This window comes from Trachemys scripta, chromosome 1, assembly GCF_013100865.1.
Source record: "Trachemys scripta elegans isolate TJP31775 chromosome 1, CAS_Tse_1.0, whole genome shotgun sequence".
Classification (NCBI taxonomy): Eukaryota; Metazoa; Chordata; order Testudines; family Emydidae; genus Trachemys; species Trachemys scripta.
Window position 1 is genome coordinate 285,113,164 of NC_048298.1, and position 22,816 is coordinate 285,135,979.

Below are 22,816 nucleotides of genomic sequence, written 5' to 3' on the forward strand. Positions count from 1 at the left end.
ATGAAGTCTGCTCCTGTTGGCTTCAGCCTTTAATCATGCAGTTATTCTGTTTTTATTGTGTAGTAATGTTTAACTACTTGCATGAGTAAGGACTACTAGTCCATATGTAAGAGTTGCAGGATAAAGCCCATAGTTAATAAAATCGGCTAAAATGTTTTATGAAATCATCATATAGTTCAAATGCTTGGAGTTGAATTAGAGATTGAAAGTATGACCTGACTTACAAATGAGGTGAAGGGAGTTGAGTATATGACTTGGCAAGTAGAACAATCCAACATGCTTTATGCTATTTTTTCCACAGATATATTGTGAATGTCCTGGACACTTTTATACATGTCGAATCAAAGCTCTTTCAGAGATCTTATTGGTGCAAACATGCCAAACTGCTCTACAATTTGTTATATACAGGAAAATTAAGTATCTTTGAAAACATCATGCAAAATGAGACTTGATTCTACAAATACCTATGCATGTCCTTAGCTTTAAACTGAGACTGTCCATGTGTTTAAAGCTAAGCATTTGCACAGGTCTTCACAGGATCAGGGTGTACCAGCTCAATGCAGATAGAAATCATTCCTCACATAAAAATGGGTATCACATTGGTGAACATTAGAGTCTGCAAACTTAAATTACATACGAGTATACATATTTATATTGTCCATGGTATGTGTATACATGTGGATAATACGTAGTGTGTAAGCAAGGGTGTATGTTTATATACATACTGTGTGTGCGTGTAATGATTCTAACCCATGTGCAGGAAAACTTAAAATATATATGATACTAAAGATGGATTTTTCATAATAGTATTTTTATATCAGATGAATTGCAGAAACTAGTTAATGTTTGTTCAGGACTTTTACAGATGCTAATTAATATTTTAAATATTTATAATGTATGTGATGCAATAGCAGGGTTTTTGATTGTTGCCATCTAAAGAATTCTTAAAGATTCTTGGTGAAATCCTGGCCCTATTAAAGCTAATGGGAGTTTTGCCGTTGACTTGCATGAGGCCAGGATTTGACCCCCTCTCTGAAAATATTGTTTATGAGCTGTTGTGCTAATGTGATTTTTTAATAAGTGAAATATATTTATTTTTCCCAATGTGAAATCTACAGTTATTTTTTGGATTTTTCTATAGAACTTGCAAAATACAGCACAGGTAGGAATGTATGCATTTTAGAGCATTCAAATTTTTTTATTGTTCTGTTCCTCTGATATACCTAAGAAAATTAATAACGAATTTTAATATATTTTTTTCTAAAATGTGTAAAAATTAATGTAGGATCTTCATTTAAAAAGATCACATTTCTTCTTCTTCCCCCTATATAGATGACCTACTGTATCATGAGGGACACAGAAAAATTATTTTGTCTCATTTAGTTTTCACACTCACAGATATCATATAGTTCACTTTGTTTCTTGGCTTTTGTAGATTTTCAATTAGACACTTTAAAAACTTCTTTGGGGGATCAAAAATATGCTAATTTAAAATTATAATCAAGACATGGGGTGTGCTGACCTCAGTCCTAGAGTGGAATTTTTTCTTTTCTCTTCAGATAAATAAAACTGTATTACGTTAAGTATGCAGTGGTAGGGCCAAATGCGGCAACCAATTCAAGTGAATGGAACTACTAACATAATGACTGAAGGATCAGGCCCTTGATATGCACTAGTAGAAGAGAAATACAATAATGTAGTGCTTCCTGAATTCCTTCTAAAGGGATATATGAACCTGTGTATGCTTTAGGTGGATGCCTCTCACTACTTGCCATGAAAAGATGTTGTATTGTGAAACATCAAAATAAACATACCTTTATATTTTAATACCTTAATCTAGACCTAAATATATTAATTTCTGTAAAAACCACTATGCACTTTGGCATATGCACATCTGAAACAGATCTGTGTTTGTCACAGATAATCACTGGTAAAGAACCTCCCAGGGATACAATAGAGTTCTTAAAAGTATGACTCTTTACCAATGTTATCAAAAGCTGAAGAACTGAGAAGCTAAACATTTTCCTTTGGCAGGGATGTTCTAAAGGCATCTATACTGAATGTCACCTATTCCCTAATGTTTCTTTTCGAAGGGAAAATTACTTAGGTTCATAGTTTTTTAGGTTTTTTGTTTGTACCCTTCCACCCCCTTGATAAAAATGATGCCTGATCTGCCGCCCTGGTTGAACGGCCTGGAAGTTTTGTCTGCTTGTTGCTTGAAGGATCAGACATCAAAAGACTAAACATAAAGGCCCTGATTCTGCAATCAGGGCCTGCAAGGACTGACCTCTGGGCTAGTGCAGAGACTTACTAAGGCTTTGCATAGGCACACCAGTCTGCCTAGTTTTGATCGTGCCCCCACTGTTGTCAAAAGAAAAACTCCCGTTGCCTTCAGTGGTAGCAGATTCTGGTCTAAGTTAGCAGATAACTCTCCTATACATCTTCCTTAACTTTCTGTAATTATATTTGGGAATTGTGAGTGCAGGACTCCCTACTCATTGTCCTAAAGGACATAACAAATTAAATCTCAAACTAAGACTATATAGGGAATGAGGAAGTATAGTCCAGTGGATAGAGCACCAGACTGGGAGTTGGGAGCCCAGGATTATATTTCTAACTCTCTGCCATTGACTTCCGGTATAACCTTGGGCAAGTCACTTAACCAAGCTGTGCCTCAGTTTCCCCTTCTGTAAAATGGGGATAATAATGCTTACCCACCTTTGTAAAGCACTCTGAGATCTGTGGATGAATGGTGTTATATAGGTTGCTAAGTTTTACTGACACTATAATATTTCATATAATTCATATAACTTTTGTCCATAACACTGCAAAAATTGCTTTTCTTAAGTTTCAGTTCTGACAATCTTGTTGATATTTAAGGACCTACTACATTTCAGGTGGTCAGTTTTGAAGCATAGTAATGCTGTAGTACTTTATTTCTAAGAGTAAGACACACAGTGGGCTCTGTTTGCTGCAGAAAAGAGTACAACTTTAAACTGCCTGAAAAACTTGCCAATGAAATATATCTAACAGAGCAGGGTTGTAACTTTTGGCTTTATTTACTTTTAATAACGGTAAGGAACAGTGAGTTTTGTTTGTTTACATACTGTTTACAATGGCACAGTTTTATTTTTAATATATAAAACAATTGAGGTATTTATTGCATATACTATTTTAAAGATGGTTTATGTGTTTTCACCTTTGGAATATATTGTTACATTTCTTTGTACAGATAATTCGAGTGGCTTTGTTAATATAGTTAGTAATTTTTATGACTACTAAGTGACCAGTTTTCTGTGCCTTTTTATTGTCGGATGCATGATTACATATTTATTATTGTATGGAAGTCACTGAGATGTGTATTTTTGTATTCTGCTGGAAGCAATGGTTGATTTTATTGTACATTATGAGAGATGCCACCTGTAATGGGCACTCGTTTGAGATCTTCCTTCTCAAATAAACAGAATGCATTCAATGTAAGAAGTCTTTGGGTTCTTTTTATGTGGGGGATGTTGACCGAAGTCCTGGACAAAATCGTAATTTCCTGAGTTTTAAATGTTAGTGGGGATGCATTTTTAGTTGCTAAAATGTGGAATTGAGAACTTGGGACCTTATCAATGCCATTAGTTTTAAAGCAAGATTCCCCATTTAAATCAATAGGACATTCTGCTTCAATCTGTTGGCACAACTGAGCTTTTGTAGTTTAAAAGAAAATTCCATAAATTCAAATGGAATAAAATTTGGGTGTGTGGCTGTCGTGCATCACCTCCTTGCAGTATGCCACACAAAGCCCTAAAGTTGTAAATTACAGCCTTTCAATGTGACTTTTAAAAAAAATCTTTCGTTATGCCTACGTGCAAGCCAGCATGTAATTTCTAAGTAGGTCACTGTGTGTGTAGGTGTTTACTTTTGCAGGGATCTTGTGCTAGATGTTGCTGACATACAGCAAATTAAATGTAAAAAAAAAAGGATGCAAGTGTAATCTAAAGTAACAACTGACTTTAAATTTGAATATACAGCAGTGCCCATTTTTCCAAGGTAAGAGACAGTAGTAAAAACAGTTTTCTTCTAGAGGTACGTATTGAACATCTGAGAGGCCATCCCAGCTAAACTGAGGAGTGACCTGATCTCTTATCAAGATTCAAAGGAGACTTCAGCAGACAAAGACTAGCTTTTGTTCTCTGTGTCAGTGGGCTACTGGCCTAATACTCACAGGGGACATGATGCGATAGTAGCTACACTGATCATGGTGTATGCAAAGGAGAGTCTTTTTTCCTATGAAAGGCCAGTGAAACATTAACCTGATTCAGTTCTTGGACTTACGGGCCTTTTCTGAGGTTCTGATCACTTGCAATGCCTATTGTCTCCAATCTGAGAGCCTTTGCTGAACATAACTGCAAAGGTATGGAATCAGAAAGGCATTCTCCTAGTAACCCAGATCTTTTAAATGTCAGAGCTTGCAGCTTGAATACAATGGGAGCTACACGTGATCACCTCCTCTTGGTATCAGAGCCCATACTTGGAATAGTTTTCATGTATTTATTTTTGTGTATTATTTTTGAAGTGACCCAGAATGATTTGTTGTAATATTCAAAGCTTAACTTGAATCCCAATGAACAATTAGCCTAAAATGGCAATAATGAAAGAAAATAGAAGACATTAGATCCTAGACAGCATAAGATAGATCATTATGATAGTCTAGCTCACTCCCCAGGATACTTTGGAGGCATCAGTAACAATAAGCCTTACTAACAAGTAGGTTTCACAAAAAAATCTCACCATCACCTTCTTTTATGTGTATCTGAATAAAAAACAAAAGAATGTGATTAATAGTTTCATTATAACACTCTTATCTTGGGATATGCACAGAGATCTCTGCAATTTCCATTTAAAAGAATCTGGTTAATATGATTTTAAATCTAAACTGAAAACACTGTAAAAGATGTTTTTGTTTGTCTAATTATTTATTCCATTCTCATCATCATTGTATTGAATGCAGTAAATACCACTAAAGGACTTGAAATTATGTTAACATATAGTCTGACAACAAAATGCACCAAAATCCAAAAACAGCATCAATTGACAAACATTGAGGAGTTGGAACTAGAACTGTTGCACAAATAGAACTTTAGTGAGCAAATCTAAATATTCCCCCATTCTCGTTTATGATGTTTAGTGAAAAGGATGATGAGGCCTGTGGTCTAAACAAGTTGAAACCAAATGATGGTTGGAGTGGGGTAACAAAAATATAGTTAGAAGGGCAAAACTAATGGCACTACACAGGTCTGTCATTTCAGATTAATGTTATGAGTAGGTGTAGTGCAAAAATGAAAAACAAAATTATATTAAAATGACGCCATTCAAACCACTGAAACAGAGTCCGCCTGTGCATCAGTTAAAAATCTGCCACTGGAAATAGATGTGGGAGTATTGTCTAGTTATGCATTTAACTAGTTGTTTCCTTTGGAGCTATTACAGGCTATTTTCTAATTACATAATTGCAACTTTGAACATATATATAAGTACACTTTTAGAAACCAAAAGCAGTTAAGAAATAAATAAATGGACTCATCTGATTGCAATGCAGTGCCATGGCTCAGCATTTGTATTCTGAGCACGTCAAGGTGTAAGGGATTTGGAATCTGTAAAGTGAGAATGCACAACGCTTGTGGGAAGGCAGCACATCATGGGACTCTGAAGCTGTAAATGTGGCATTTCTTGATTTTAGTAAGGCTGTTGACACAGTTCCACATGACATTCTCAAAGCAAAGTAGGGAAGTGTGGTCTAGATGAAATTAGTATAAAGTAGATGCAAAACTGGATGTGCACTCAGAGTTACCAATGGTTTGCTGTCAAATTGGGGGGAAGTATTTATTGAGGTCCTGCAGGGGTCTATCCTGGGTCCAGTTCTATTCAATATTTTCATTAATGACTTGGATAATGGAGTGGAGAGTATGCTTCTAAAATTTGCGGGTGACACCAAGCTGGGAAGTGTTGGCATTTTGGAGGACAGGATTCAAATTAAACATGATCTTGATAAATTGGAGAGTTGCTCTGAAATCAATAAGATGAAATCCAATAAAGGCAAGTGCAAAGTACAGCACTTAGGAAGGAAAAATCATATGCACAACTACGAAATGTGAAATAGCTGGCTAATCAATAGTACTGCTGAAAAGGACCTGGGGGATCTATCGGATCACAAATTGAATATAAGCCAATAATGTGATGCAGTTGCAAAAAAGGGCTAATATCATTCTGGAATGTATTAAAAGGAGTGCTGGGAGGTAATTATTCTGCTCTGCTTGGCACTGGTGAGGCATCAGCTGGATTATTGTGTCCAGTTTTGGGTGCCACACTTTACAAAAGATGTGGATCAATTGGCGAGAGTCCAGAGGGAAGCAACACAAATGATAAAAGGTTTAGAAAATCTGACCTAAGAGGAAAGGTTAAAAAAACTGGGCATGTTTAATCTTGTGAAAAGATGACGAAGGGGGGGCCCTGATAAGTCTCTGAATATGTTAAGGGCTGTTTTAAAGAGGTCAGCGATCAGCTGTTCTCCATGTCCACTGAAGGTAATTCAAGAAGGAAAGGGCTTACTCTGCAGCGAGGGAGATCTGAATTTCTTCACTGTTAATATTTTGAATATAATCACATCTCCCTGTGGCTGCTCCGTCATAAAAACGATTACTTTGTAATTCCCAGAATATTGAGTCTATTAAAATATTGCTGGGAATACTAATTGTTTCTCCTAAAACTACTGGAAGAGGTAGCCCAGCCAAATGAAACTAAATTCCTGAAAATCCAATAACCGTTAACTGTACAAGGCCATTCAATAGTCAATTACTTCTCAGTCAAGAATTATATTTAATGATTGATTAAGTTCATCTAAGGTTTGATCAAGTGTTTGTTTCTTAAATAGAAGTTAAATTATTAAACCATATCCATTGACTAGGGAATCATCAACAGTATGCCATAGACATCTGATTCACTTGAATCCCTTCTGAAAATACATAAACTACAAAAGGAAAATAAATTGACTGTCTAATAAAATGTGGGGCAATTAAATTACAATTTAATCAAGATTTTCCTGTTGATGGATTAATGGGAAACAGTTTGAAGAACAAAGCTCTTTGTTTCCTTTTTGTCTAAATATAACTTGGGTTTTGTGGTTTCTGTCATACACAAAAATTCATATGCAAAACAAACCTAAAGATGAAGACTGCCTATGTGAGCGGAAAGAAAAAACGGTTGGATTCTCAACTAATGTAAATAGAGCTAATAGTCTCAATGAAGTAACACTGATTTATGCTAGCTGCGAATCTGCCTCTTGGTGTGTTTCTGGGCTGGGAGAAGGACATCGGAATATGGAGAGAGGAAGATTTCCACTCTCCCAGCATTTTACTAATCCGTTGATGTCCTGGCTGCATGACTCAGTCCTATTCACTCCCAGCTCCCACAGTAAATATGAAAAGGTGAACAAATGTGTTCTCAGGGCCCCACAGCTTTGTCAGATCCTGGCCCCGGATAACTTTAGTCCATCCTTGAGCACCATAAGCGGTCATGGCACTAGAAACTCACTTCTGACCTGAGGTATGTAACAAAGCTGTTATAATCTCCTGTGTTCGAAGTGCTTAATGTATCATCAAAGGCTGGCTAACTTTCAATATGAAATGAACAGGCTCTATCTAGCTGTTCTAGGCTTTTTTACTGTACTCACCACTGTGGTATCTAAGTGAGTCATTAGTGTATTGTCCCTAAAATTAACTTGCATAGAATAAAAATATTTTTTTCAGAACTGTATGATATCTACCAGGCATTACTCTATTGGCTGCTCTGAAAGACATCCAAAATCTCTTCCCATGTGTTGCCCTTCATGCCCTTCTTTTCGGTTTCCCTCTCCGCTCCAATTCCCCTGCCCATAACTGAATATGGACCACAGTGAAAATGATGTGAATAACGAGTCTAATGAATAAATCCAGTGAAAGTGTTGTTGAAAGCACCTGGTATTTCCTCAGTAATCTTATCATTGTGTTATTTATGAAGTAGTTAAGCTATTTTGGCCAATGGTACCTTACAATCCACCCCTCTTGCTTGCATACAGGAATAGATGAGCTTTCTATATTCTATTGAAAATGGGCCACCCAGTGGATGCACAATTGTAACACCATGAAACTCTAAAACTACTGTGAACAGATTTCTTTACTCCCTCATTTGTGCACTGTAGAAATACATAGGTGCTGATTACTTCATAAAGTATAGCTATTGTGACTCATGCTACAACTATATATAAAGAATAAAACTTTTATAAACTGAGCCAAATTAAAAAACATTTAAGATAGAAACATTCATATGTAGTGTACCAAGCCCAAAACATCACTGAATGCAAAGGTAAACTTGAAGCACCCTTAGGAAAAAAACAAACAAAACCCTGTAGCAATAGTATTAGAATTCACGAATTAAATAGACTTTGCGCTTGGATGGGACATCTAGGAAGAAAACTGAAGTGGGCAGCTTGGAATGATGTTTCGGATGCAATAAGTGTCACCGTTTCCTCTGACTCAGTATGTAACCAATGCCCCAAGCAAGATGGAGATTTAGTTTTCTGCTGGAGATTTAGTTTTTCTGAGAAATGAACAGGATACCTGACAACTTGGGGTTATTAAAATTTTGTGGAACTTTTCCTTATACTACGGGTATTTAACCTCAGTGCCCTGACTTCCCTAGCTTAAATTCTCCCAGCAGTCTCAGGTGGATCTGATATTCTTTATCACTTTCTGTCCTGCTGTTAAATAGCGACTGTGTTTCAACCCTGAGAGAGCCGCATTTCAATAATGAGTGAAGAGATCACTAACCAGCTCAGTTTTTGCAAGGACCTGAGTAACTCCAAGAGATGTTGTAAACCCTCAACTTCCATCAAAGCCAATGGGTGCTTAGAGGTTTGCAATTTCCAGCCCTGATTGCTTTGGAATCTTTCAGAATGAAAGGTACTGTATAAATAATGTTATTTGTCATTATTTTATTATAATATCATGGAGGCATCATTAGCAGGTCCATCATTAAGACTGTTGAGATTTTTTCAATTAATGCAGAGATTTAAATCCCTTTGTTAAGGATGAATGTTATTTCGCCACCAAAATTATACCATTGACTCATTTTGTTGTTGTTACACATAAGTCTGCTCAGTAGTTTAGAAACTGGAAAGTGTTAACAATGGACCCCTTTTGAAATATTATGGATTTTGTCTAAAGTTTTTCAGTTCCCTCTAGTTTAAAAATAGATTTAACTAGTGAAACTTCAGGTAGATCTGAATAAAATCTTATCCATAGGCTAATTTTAAAATAAATAAAGTAAGAACAAATGTATTAGTATTATTCACCAGATTGCTTCTATTTATGCCAAAGAAGATGATGGGGAAAATAATATTAACCTAAAATTGATGAGCAACATTTTCAGTGTCAAATGCCGATGCATGTAATGTTCTACATCCACATGCCGGCATTTCAGAGTTATGGGCCAGTCCTTTGACAAAGCTCAAAGCCTCAAAAGCTCGGTCTCTGCTCTGACTGAATTGAGGAGTTTTGCTAGTCAGTCACCTTTATGAGCTGTGGCTCTTTGTGAAGTCTGCACCCAGATATCACTTAGCGCACAATGTTCTGAACAGCTAGAACGTGAACACTTTGAGATCAACAGGGCAATAGTCGCCATGCCTTGCTTTCTGCAGTGTTAGGGTTGCCAACCCTCCAGGATTGGCCTGGAGTCTCCAGGAATTAAAGATTAGTCTTTAATTAAAAATTGTCATGTGATGAATTCTCCAGGAATACATCCAAACAAAACTGGCAACCCTATGCAGTGTCCCCTGCCTCCGTAAAGTTAAGAAGTAATCGGGGCATTGAGAACTAAGAGAGGAATAGTCAGGTAGCCTATAATGCCTGGGTGATCTTAGAAACTCTCGACTACACTGGGCTCTGAGGGTACTAGCTTGATCCTCTTGAGCTATTTAAAATCTGCAGCTTCTAAAAGCAGGCTAGCTCTTAAGTGAGGCAAGTGCATTAGCACTTACAACTCTAGGACAAGATTTTCCAAAATGGTGCCAAAAATAGGATCCTAATTCCATATTTAGGCACCTGAATTAGAAGCCTGGTTTTCAAAGAAGCTGAGCATCCTGGAGCTCTCACTGACTTCTGGGTGACTATAACGGTCCATGTGGGCCAATCAGGGCACAGAATTAAGGCTTTAAAAAGGTGAAAGCCGCTGAAGAGCAGGGAAAAGGGATACAACATCCAAGCAAAGTGATCAGGGTGATGATAGGAACATGTCATTCATTCCATGGTGGTTTCCTTTTAAGCTATGCACAGGAAGTTCCGTTCCTCTTATCCTCTTTCCATCATGTAACTCCCCTGACATGCCTCACAGCAATTTCTAACTTCATATCGAGTGTCCTTATGTCCTTTCCTTTCAACATTAGATCCTGGCAGTGGTAAACAAAATGAAAAATGGTGTCGATAAGGTAAATCAGATGCTCCATTTACCCTTCTTCACAGTGAACAAAGTGGCATTCATTGACATTTAAAGGGATCATATTTAAAACTGATACATTGGTATTGCTTTATACACAGCCCACACTTAGCATGTGAAACTCACTAGCACGAGATATTATTTAGATGAGTAACTTGGGGCCTGATCCAATGCCCATTTAAGTCCATGTAGGGTGACCAGATGTCCCGATTTTATAGGGACAGTCCCGATTTTTGGGTCTTTTTCTTATATAGGCTCCTATTACCCCCCACCCCTGTCCCGATTTTTCACATTTGCTATCTGGTCACCCTAAGTCCATGAGACTTATTGGATCAGGCCCATATATGAATAGTGAGAACATTCATAGTTGCATTAGACAGGATATCTTTTTCAAAGAAAAGAGATATGTGCTCATGCTTTGGACACAAGATGATTGTGCTAAATGTCAGAGATATGAAATTTGCAATGGTGGTGTAGCCCTGTCAGTCCCAGGATATTAGAGAGAGAAGTTGGGTGAGGTAATAGCTTTTATTGGACCCACTTCTGCTGGTGAGAGAGACAAGCTTTTGAACTTCTTGAGTTTTTCCTCAGGTCTGTGTAGCTCGAAAGCTTGTTTATCTCACCAACAAAAGTTGTTCCAATAAAAGACATTACCTCACCCACCTTGTTTCTCTAGAGATTATGAAGAAATTTCCCCTATGTTCTGATTATTCTTTAATTATTAGGTTTCTTTCACCTTTCTCTGTAGCAGCTGTAACTGGCCACTGTCAGGGACAAGTTACAGGAGTATATTATAGACAGATCCAATATGACAATTCCTATGTTTCCTATGATGACACAAGAGAAGGGAAAAGAGATGGATGGAATGGGACTCTTCCACAATAATTTTCCTGGGCTCCTCCAGATTTTAAAGTCAGTCTTGCATTATGCAACAGTAAAATGTCAAACTGCATTCCACTGTAGAGGACTTCATGCTGCTCTGCATAATGTCTTAGTTATCAAGCAGCTATTTCAATAGAGATCTTTTATGTAAACCTTATTGAATATTTTGTTATTTCTAATAAAATGAACCATACATACTTGGACACTTCTCCACGAGTTTGATCAGCAGTGTCCTGTCAGTAAGATTTATAATCTCTCACTCCTCTTGAACTTTCCATAGTACAAGGATGTTTGGAAATGGGATGTGATCATTCCTGTGTCACTTCAGAGTAAAGTATTGGAGTTTTTACGTGACGGATGCAGTCCAAAAGAACAGCACAGTCTCCCTCATGTCTTTTTGCAAAAAGTACTAATATAACTTAGAGAATTTTTCACTTGACCAGAGCTCAAAGAGCCGGGAAGTCTCTCTCCATAATGAACCAAAACACATCTTAGAAATAGCAGTATAGCAGTGCTTAGGGATTACTGCGTAGTACTGTATATTTGAAGGGATTATGTAATTTATTATTATATCTCCACCCCCAGTGCGAGTTGTAAGATTGTGAAGACACCCACAGGTGGACCATCATCAAATGGCAGTCAAGCTGTTATCTACAAGGTGTTGGCATTTAAATTTGGAATTTAATTAGGATTCCAGGACAAAACAGATTTTGGAGAAGCTGGAAATGATAATTTTGGTAAACTTCATGGGTTAAACTGAATCACAGTAAAATTTCATGGTCATGAAAATGGCAAAGTGACAGGTTAGTCTCTAGTTACCATCTTGACAACTTTAATTACCAGGGCTGAGATTATGTACTGCAGCCTACGATAGGGTTATCATATTTCAGCAAGCAAAAAAGAGGACGGGAGGAGCCTGGGCTGTTCTGCAGGCTGGAGAGATCTCAAGTGTAATTTAGCATAGGCCATGGGCTTGTCTAAATTGCATCAGCCTCTTTAGGCAGCCATACAGACTATAGTCCTGTCTCAGTGCAGGGGCCTGGACTAGATGCCCTGTCAAGGTTCCTTCCAGTCCTACATTTCTATGTTTTTATAGCATTGTTCAGAATCTCCAGAGTGCTGTGTACTCCAGCGCTTTCCCTGATGTTCCTCTCTTACCCACAACCCCACTCCAGCACAAACCCTACATGAGGGCTTGCACGGGGATCCTTGGGAGACAACTTTATGGCCATCTTCTACAGTGCCTGCATTGGGAAAATTCTCCCTTGATCAGATATGGGGCTTTCAGGTTGTCTGCCCAAAGGAGCTGAAACATGGATGAGGATCTCATCCCAGGATTTTGTAGATATTTCAAATACCTCTGGTATCTTTGAGGGAAATCAAGGAAGATTTTGTCATAATCCCTCAGTTAGTAAGTCCCCAAACATTATTCTAGTGTGTTGGAATCTGGTAGTATCCCTTTAAATAGTTTGAGCACCCTCTAGTGTGTGCAGTGTTATATGCTTCAAAACCTGCCAGATCAGCAGTGTGTATATACGTAGGTAGGCTTTGCATGCTCTGTAAAAAGCAAAAGACACAACTGGCAATGAGGATCTTAATCCAGGAATACAGTGAATAATGATCATGAGCTCTAGTGAAACTGAAAAGGAAACTGCAGCCTGCAGCCACCGGGACTGAGTAAACTGCTCATTTAGAAAGTAAAGCATTAAAAATGTCTGGTTGTTTGGGAAAACCGACTTGATAGCTTAGTAGAGGAATGGCTCATCTGTGTCAAGAGTCTACAATGGTACATAACTACCAATTCAATTGATGCAAAAAAGGTGGTGGTCTTATGGAGCATAACGGGCTCAACTTATAAGATGCTGCATGATATAACTGCTCCTACCAAATCCACAGACAAAGCATTTGCTGAGATAGTGGAAATTCTAAAAAATCACCTAGCCTCAAAGCCACTGTTGATTGCAAAATGAATGATATGCTGAGTCAAAAAGCAAATGAATATGTGGGCGAATTAAGAAAATTAACAGAGCATTTCCAGTTGCAGTTTAAATGATATTAATTTAAAGGCCTGCTGGGTGTGCTATGCAAATGAAGCAATCCAAAATGACTGAGGCTGGTTTGATTCTAAAATGTGCACTAGAAATTATTGTATTAATGGAGTTAGCTAGTAAAGATGGCAGGATGCTGCCACAAAACAGTGGTAGGTATATGTAAGTAGGCCTTGCTTCATATCTAAAGAGAAAGAGACACAATTCTGAAATCTGAAACTATTTCCAACATGGGTTTTAAGTCCTGTTACTCTACCTCAGAATTTTGTCCACATGGATTTACAAACTCTTGAGCAGTAATTAGCAAGGTAGCTGATGCTTGGGCAGTGTAATACCCAGCATATTGTGGTCTTAATCAGCCAGCCTTATTTATGTTAGGTTAGATACAGTAACTCCTCACTTCAAGTCATCCCGGTTAACGTTGTTTCGTTGTTACGTTGCTGATCAGTTAGGGAACGTGCTCATTTAAAGTTGTGCAATGCTCCCTTCTAACGTCATTTAGCAGCCGACTGCTTTCTCCACTGCTTGCAGGAAGAGCAGCCCGTTGCAGCTAGCTGGTGGAGGCTTGGAACCAGGGTGGACCGGCAGCCCCGCATCAGCTCCCCGCTCCCCTAAATTCCCTGTGCAGCAGCCACCCAGCTTGCCGGCAGTTCAGCTGTCCCTCCCCCCACTGCCAGGTGCTGCTCCTGCCCTCTGTCTTGGAGCTGCTCCCCGAGCCTCCTGCTTGCTGTGGGGGGGGGGGCGGGAGAGGAGGAAAGAAGGGAGCTAATGTCAGGGTGTCCCCCTGCTCCTGCACCCCGCTTTCCTCATCTCTCTCCATAGAGCAGGGGGGAAACACAGCAGGGCTCAGGATGGAGGGAGCTTCCTGGCAGCAGCTGTGTCTCAGCTTGCTGATTAACTTAACAAGGCAGTGTACTTAAGAATGCAATCAGCATACTTAAAGGGGAAATGCACATCTCTCTCTCTCTCACAACACACCCACACACACACACAGAGTATGTGTCTCTGTCTGCCATGCTGTCTCCCCTCCCTCTATTCCGGCTGCCCTGTAGAGTGTGAGGCTACATTAACAACGAGTTAACCCTTGAGGGCTCAGCCAATTGCTAGTTCATCATTTAGCAGTAAGGCATTCCCTGGGAAATATCCCACCCTCTGACTTCACCACCTCAACCAAGATTCACAATCATCATTGCTGTGTACAGTATTAAATTGTTTAAAACTTAGAGAGAGAGAGAGACAGAGTGTGAATATTGTGGCAGACCCAGACCAGTTGGGTACAGGAGTCTGGTAGAGGGCAAATATACTAGTCACTGGATGAGTAGTTTTCTGTTCCCTTAGTGACCAGAGCAGGGGCCGCACTAGAGTAATCAGGAACCTGCTAAAACCAATTAAGACAGGCAGGATAATTAAGACACCTGCTAGAATCAGCCAATTAAGAAACTGCTAGAATCAATTAGAACAGGCTAGCTAATCAGGGCACCTGAGTTTAAAAAGGATCTCACTTCAGTTTGTGGTGTGCATGCGAGGAGCTGGGAGCAAGAGGCACGAGGAACGGAGAGTAAGAAGACATATTGCTGGAAGACTGAGGAGTACAAGCATTATCAAACACCAGGAGAAAGGTCCTGTGGTGAGGATAAAGAAGGTGTTGGGAGGAGGCCATGGGCAAGTAGCCCAGGGAGTTGTAGCTGTCGCGCAGCTGTACCAGGAGGCACTCTAGACAGCTGCAGTCCACAGGGCTCTGGGCTGGAACCAAGAGTAGAGGGCGGGCCCGGGTCCTCCTCAAACCTCCCAACTCCTGATCAGACACAGGAAGAATTGACCTGGACTGTGGCTTCTACCAGAGGGAATGGTCTCTGGGCTGTTTCCCGACCCACATGGTGAATCTGTGAGGCGAGAAAATCCGCCAATAAGCACAGGATCCACCAAGGTAGAGGAGGAACTTTGTCACAACTGGTGTCAGGAGTGGAATTTTGGTGTGCACAGCGCAGCGGAAGAAGGAGGGTGATTTAAAAAAAAAAAAGTTTATTTTTTCCCCCACCACAATGGATGACGTAGTATGGGCACTGATACAAGCCACAGCAGCCCAGCAGGAGGCTACCCATGTCCAAGCACCAGCCCAACAGGAGGCAGTGCGGCTGCAGCAAGAGACTAATCGCCTGCTGATGGACCAGGCTGTTCAAGACCGAGCTATGTTGTGGGAACTGGTAAAGACCCTTACAGAGCTGAACTGCGGCCATGATGGGACGCGGCTCATACGGGCCAGCCATTGGCTGCAGAAAATGACGCGGGAGGATGATGTAGAGACATACCTTCTGGCCTTTGAGAGGAGAGCCCTACGGGAGGCCTGGCCTCGAGATCAGTGGTCTGGCATTCTTGCCCCATTCCTGTGTGGGGAGGCCCAGAAGGCCTACCAGGATCTGCCTGAAGAGGCTGCAGCAGACTACCCCCAGCTGAAAGCAGAGATCCTGGACAGATCTGGGGTAACGACCGCAGTGCGAGTGGAGGTACCAGGAAGACAAAACCCTGCGGTCCCAATTGTATGACCTCATCCATCTCACATGAAAGTGGTTGCAAACAGAGTCCTGGAGTCCGGAAGAGATACTAGAGGTTCTGGTCATTGACCGATACACGAGGGGACCACCGCCAGACCTTCGCGCCTGGGTAAGCCAGAACGAACCCGCCACCTATGACGAGGTTGTCACCCTGTTAGAGAGGCAAAGGACAGCAAGGGAGCTGACACGACCAGTTAAGGAAGAGGCACCCCAGGTTAAACTAGCAGCACCAAGCCCTAAAGCTCGGATGACTGGGCCACCAGGAGGGCCCAGGTGGAAAAAGAGAGGGGCTGAAGGCCCTCCAGAGGCCACAAAGAGTCGGAGCACTGAGGGAGAAGAGGATCATGATGTTACTGCCCAAACCAAGAGACCGGGGAACGCCTAGGGCTCCATACAGATGTTATGCCTGCAGGGAGTGGGGACGTATAGCTTCACAGTGTCCCAATGCTGAGGAGCCTATGCAGTGTAACCTGGGGAACTGGGCAGACCCATGCTCCCTAATCCACCTTGTGAGGGTCTCACTAACCCCACATATGTATACCAGACCAGTGAAACTAAATGGGGTAGGGACCACGGCACTGGTTGATTCGGGGAGTGCTATCACGCTTATCTCAGGGAAGCTAGTGAAGCATAGTCAGCTGCTACAGGCTAAACGTACGGGGATAACATGTGTCCATGGGACAGTTAGTTACTACCCCACCATCCCAGTAAAAATCTAAATCCAAGGGAACACTACTGAGGTAGCAGCAGGTGTAGTCCCTAAACTCCCATACCCGGTGCTCATAGGGAGGGACTTCCCAGGTTCTGGAAACTTACTCCTGGTAGGGGGATTGGAGAAAGATGGGAACCCTGTAATTAGTGAGGCATCCACAGCAGACTGTCAACCCCCAATCTTCTCTGAAATATCCCCAGATTTGTTCTCCACTCCCAGACTGGGTAGAAAGACAAAAAGGGAAAGAAAGGCAGCTAAGGCCTTGGGAACCCGAATACTGACCCAAAGCCAGAAGTTTGCTCTCGTAGGTAGGCAGACCCGAGCAGCTGAAAAGGAGGCCACTCAGGAGGGAGAAGCACCTGAGTCTGACCTCCACCCTAACGCCTCTGAACCAGTAGAGGCAACAGAGACTGGACCCCTGGAGAAGACTGCTCGGGGCCACCAATATATACTTGTTGTTTTGGACTATGCTACTCGCTATCCAGAAGCCGTACCCCTGCGGAACATGGCCCCTAAAACAATAGCCAAAGAGCTGGTGGGGATCTTTGCCCGAGTGGGGCTACCAAAGGAGATATTAACAGACCATGGAACCCCATTTATGTCAAAGCTAATGAAGGACCTCTGTACGCTGCTCCATATACATACCCTGAGAACTTCAGTCTACCATCCACAGACTGATGGGTTGGTAGAAAGGTTTAACCGAACCCTCAAGGCTATGATAAGGAAGGTGGTAAGTCGGGACGGGAAGGACTGGGACACCCTACTACCCTACCTTATGTTTGCAATCCGGGAGGTACCTCAGGCCTCAACTGGGTTTTCCCCCTTCGAGTTATTATATGGGCATCACCCCCGTGGCATACTAGTTATCGCCAAAGAGATCTGGGAAGAAGAACCCAATGAGGGGAGAAATATAAATAGAACATGTAATGCAGATGCGAGACCGGATAGCCCGGGTCACCCCTATTGTACGGGAACATTTGGAGAAGGCACAGGAGGCCCAGCGAACCCATTTCAATCGCCAGGCAAAAGTCCGACAGTTCCAACCAGGGAATCGGGTGATGGTGTTGGTACCCACGGCAGAAAGCAAGCTTCTGGCCCAATGGCAGGGGCCCTATGAGGTGGTTGAACCCATGGGGGAAGTAACCTACAAGGTGTGGCAGCCAGGACGTCGAAAACAAGAACAGATTTATCACGTCAACCTTCTGAAACCTGGCATGCACAAGAGGCATGCACAGCTGTCCGAAAAGACCTAACCAGGGAAAACAAGCCTTCCAAACAGGTGAGAGTGTCTCCCGATTTAACACCAGACCAGAAGAATGAGGTGTCTAAGATGATCTTCTGGAACCAAGATGTGTTCTCGACAAAACCGGGTCAAACAACCAAGACATATCACCACATCATCACGAACCCTGGGGCCAGAGTAACAATGAGGCCCTATCGGGTGCCAGCGGCAAAAAGGGAGGAAATAAAAGCAGAAGTAAAAAAAATGCTGGAGTTGAGGATCATCGAAGAATCCCACAGTCAGTGGTCCAGCCCAATTGTGCTGGTGCCCAAACCTGATGGCATCACAAGGTTTTGCAACGACTTCCGGCAACTAAACGAAGTATCCCTGTTCGACACGTACCCCATACCTCGCATAGATGAACTAGTGGACCATCTGGGTAATGCCCAGTACTTGACTACCCTAGACTTGACAAAGGGGTACTGGCAGATTCCCCTTGCGGAAGACACAAAGGAAAAGACTGCATTCTCTATACCAGAGGGTCTTTTTCAATATACTGTCCTCCCTTTTGGACTACATGGGGCCCCAGCTACCTTCCAGCGCCTCATGGACAAGCTATTATGTCCCCATAACAGTTATGCTGCTGCCTACTTGGACGATGTGGTCATTCATACCCCAGACTAGGAACCCACCTAGAGAAGGTGGAGGCAGTCCTCGATACCTTCAGGCGAGCTGGCCTTACAGCAAACCCTGCCAAGTGTGCTGTAGGGTTTACGGAGGCCAAATATCTTGGCTACATTGTGGGAAAAGATCTGGTAAAACCCCAACTGAACAAGTTACAGGCCATCCAAAATTGGCCCCGACCAAGTCCCAAGAAACAAGTCTGGGCATTCCTAGGTGTGGTGGGGTATTACCGACGATTTATCCCCCACTTTGCCACAAGGGCAAGCCCCCTGACAGACCTAGTGAAAGCCCGTGGACCTGATCTGGTGAGATGGTCTGATGCAGCAGAGGAAGTGTTCACAGTCCTACGGACTGCCCTCTGCAGTACCCCCATACTGATAGCCCCTGATTTCACCAAGGAATTTATCCTGCAGACAGATGCATCGGAAGTAGGGTTGGGGGCTGTTCTAGCACAGATGTTGGGGAGGAGGAACACCTCATTCTCTACCTCAGTAGGAAACTCCTTCCGAGGGAACAAAAATATGCAGTGGTGGAGAGAGAGTGCCTCGCCGTAAAATGGGCCATGGAAGCATTGCGCTACTACCTGCTTGGGTGCTGATTTGTCCTCGTGACCGACCATGCCCCTCTTCAATGGATGCAGCGGAACAAGAAGAACACAAGGGTGACAAGGTGGTTTTTATCCCTCCAACCTTTCCAGTTCCATGTGCAACACAGAGCAGGGAGCCATCACGGCAACGCCGATGGCCTGTCACGTGTGCACTGTCTGGCGTCCCAAGCTGCCCAACCCCTTGGCATTTAGCAGGGGGAGGGATATGTGACAGACCCAGACCAGTGGGGTACAGGAGTCTGGTAGAGGGCAAATATACTGGTCACTGGATGAGTAGTTTTCTGTTCCCTGAGTGACCAGAGCAGGGGCTGCACAGAGTTATCAAGAATCTGCTAGAACCAATTAAGATAGGCAGGATAATTAAGACACCTGGAGCCAATTAAGAAACTGCTAGAATCAATTAGGATAGGCTAGCTAATCAGGGCACCTGAGTTTAAAAAGGATCTCACTTCAGTTTGTGGTGTGCATGCAAGGAGTTGGGAGCAAGAGGAGCTGAGAGTAAGAAGACATATTGCTGGAAGACTGAGGAGTTTAAGCATTATCAAACACCAGGAGAAAGGTCCTGTGGTGAGGATAAAGAAGGTGTTGGGAGGAGGCCATGGGCAAGTAGCCCAGGGAGTTGTAGCTGTTGCGCAGCTGTACCAGGAGGCACTCTAGACAGCTGGAACCCAGAGTAGAGGGCAGGCCCGGATTCCCCTCAAACCTCCCAACTCCTGATCAGACACACGAGGAATTGACCTGGTCTGTGGCTTCTACCTGAGGGGAAGGTATCTGGGCTGTTTCCTGACCCACATGGTGAATCTGTGAGGTGAGAAAATCTGCCAATAAGCGCAGGACCCACCAAGGTAGAGGAGGAACTTTGTCAAAATATTTTTTGTCAAACAAAAGACTATATATATTTTTTCCCCTGGAACCTAACCCCCCCATTTACATTAATTCTTATGGGAACTGGATTCGCTTAACATCGTTTTGCTTAAAGTCACATTTTTCAGGAACATAACTACAACATTAAGTGAGGAGTTACTGTACAAGTTTTGTTTGTCTCTTTTCCCTATACGCCTGTATTTAAAATGAAAAAATGAATGTAAAAGGCAATTAATTATTTGCTGCCTTTCAGGTTGCTCTAGTACATCTAGGAATGGAAGATTCTAGAATATAAATAAAATTACCAACTTCTGAATTTTCAATCATTTGCAATAGATAAGTTTGTATTTTCCCCTCAGGCATACATGAAAAATAAAACTAGATTTATCCTATAGAACATCCAGTTTCAGGAGCCCAGAAACTGTTGCTGTGAGATGTTCTTTTCATAAGCAACATAGAAAATAAGAAATGTCCAATAACTAACCAATTTTCTTGTGTAATCACAAATGAAACATTTATATCAGACTGTTAAATATCAACATTTCAGTACAGTCAGTAATTTCCATTTCTAACATGATGTATGAAAACAATTTTCTGGGCAAACAATGGTGTACTGTAGGTTATGTTTTTATGGTTTCCTGGTGGTTATAAATCCTAAATTTCAAAGATTTGGCAAAGTGCCATCAGAATATATTATCACTGAATAGTCTAAAGGGAGTTGTAGAACAAAGGAAAAAGATGTCAGAGTTTATTTTTAAAGCTTTTCTTCACATATTTAGTTCCTGTTTTGTTCTGAAAAGTTTTTTACTTTAAGTAAGTCTTGACATTCAGAAAAAGCCACTCTGATAGAGTTAATCAATTGTCCTGAACACTGAAAGGTATTTTAAAACAAAGAGGCTGAAACAATGAGGAACTTTCGGTCATAAGCTTGTTAACTGGAGAACTGCAGAGCTTTTTAAACTTATCTACTGTAGGGATGACAAGTTTACAGAATATATAAATGACTCCCAATGTATTTGACTTCCTCCTTAGTCCTCAAGAGTGGTGCAGCTTGTTTGTCCCACCATTGTGACCTCCTGAGGATCAATGGGCTCCTGGTTCTTTATGCTCCAAGCCCCAGCAAATGCACAGATTTTAGCCCCTAACTTGCTAGATTTCCTGTATACAGGTTAAGATGCAAGTGGTGTTGGTGGTGGTGTTGGTGGTGGTGGTAGTAGTGGGGTAAATATATGAATGTGTAGCCTCTGACCTCTATAGAGTGGTAATTATGATGCATCTGAGAAATACCAAATGACGAAGGACTAAACAGCAGTAAGAAGAAACTAACATTTTATTAAGGGAAAGGATAGAGTGAAATTAGAAGTGGTATGGGTGGGAACAAGAAATGAAAGGGAAAAGTATGGAAATCGAGCACAAGGCTGAGTGTATTGGAGCTTGGTAGGAAAGTGGGATATCTCTCATTGTGAAATGGAGAGGTCACTCTTTGGGGTCCCCTAGTACAAGGGAAGCCACATGGCTGGCAGTTGGTTCTTTCCTGGCCAGTGGAGCCACAGATATCATCTTTGTGGCTGAGAGCAACTGAGCAATTCAGTTCTTTCTCTCAACCACTGCTTGTTCAGGTGTAGTGTGCATGTTTGGGTAGCCCCAACCATACTCAGGCTATCTTGGGCCTGTAGTTGGTCAGGTCCCTGGTTCTGTAGGTCTTTCTCCTCTCAGGCTGTTTTGGTCTCCGGAACGTGGGTTAAGCCAACCTTTGGGGATTTGGGGGGGGGGGTCCCTCATTTTGGAGCATTCTCAGAGGATCCTGCTCAAAGTTGTTAAGCAACCATTCTACTTTGTCATTTCTTCCTGCTGCTGCTTGTGTTGTGTCTGTGGGACAGCTCCTGCTTACAGGCTGCTAAAATGATAGGGGAGCCTCTATAAACTTTTTATTAAATCAATAGATGTTGCCATAAAATGAATCCAACTGGAACACCATTTTTAACACACACAGACAGACAGAAAGAAAAGAGAGCAAGAGCCCCTACAGCATATACAATTAAGTGCTATATTGTAACAGTGCAAGAGAACCTGTAAACTTTGAATATGTCATCAGACTTGGCGTACATATTCTCTTGCAGCACTGAATTTAACAAATGGTTGGGGAGGAATGAAGAAAGAAGTTCTCGGGCTACATTTGAGAGAATGGGTTAAGAATGTGCTGTCATTACCTCAGTCCCTCTACACAGACTTCCCATGAACAGAATCTTCTGCTTCCTGTAGCAGGGGCCTGATACAACTTTCATTGAGATCAACAGGACTTTTTCTATTGAGTTCAGTACCAGTTGGGGCAGGCCATAGCTTAAGAATCTGGAAAAGATGTTGGGCTTTTAAACTTTTGCGCTTACCTACCCTAGGGTTACCATATCTAACAAATAAAAATAAAGAGGACCCTCCACGGGTCCTGGCCCCGCCCATTTCCCCACCCCCGCCCCTTCCCTGCCCTAACTCCGCTCCCTCCTCCCTCCCACTCCCAGCCACGCGTAAAGGGCTGCCCGAGCGCTACCGGCTTCACGGTTTGCCGGGCAGCCCCCAGACCCTAAGCTCCCAGCCGGCGCTTCCCCAGCGCAGCTGGAGCCCGGGAGGGGAAGCGCCCAGCTGGGGGCACAGGGTCTGGAGGCTGCCCAGCAAACCATGAAGCCGGTAGCGCTTGGGCTTCGGGCAGCCCCCTTGCCTCACCGAGTCCGGTAC

The 22,816-nt window shown here is 42.1% G+C and overlaps 1 pseudogene; it reads right to left on the reverse strand.

The window, feature by feature from the left end:
• LOC117870933 overlaps positions 1-22,433 on the reverse strand; it is a 55,504-nt pseudogene extending 33,071 nt beyond the window's left edge.
• Positions 22,434-22,816: the final 383 nt, after the last annotated feature.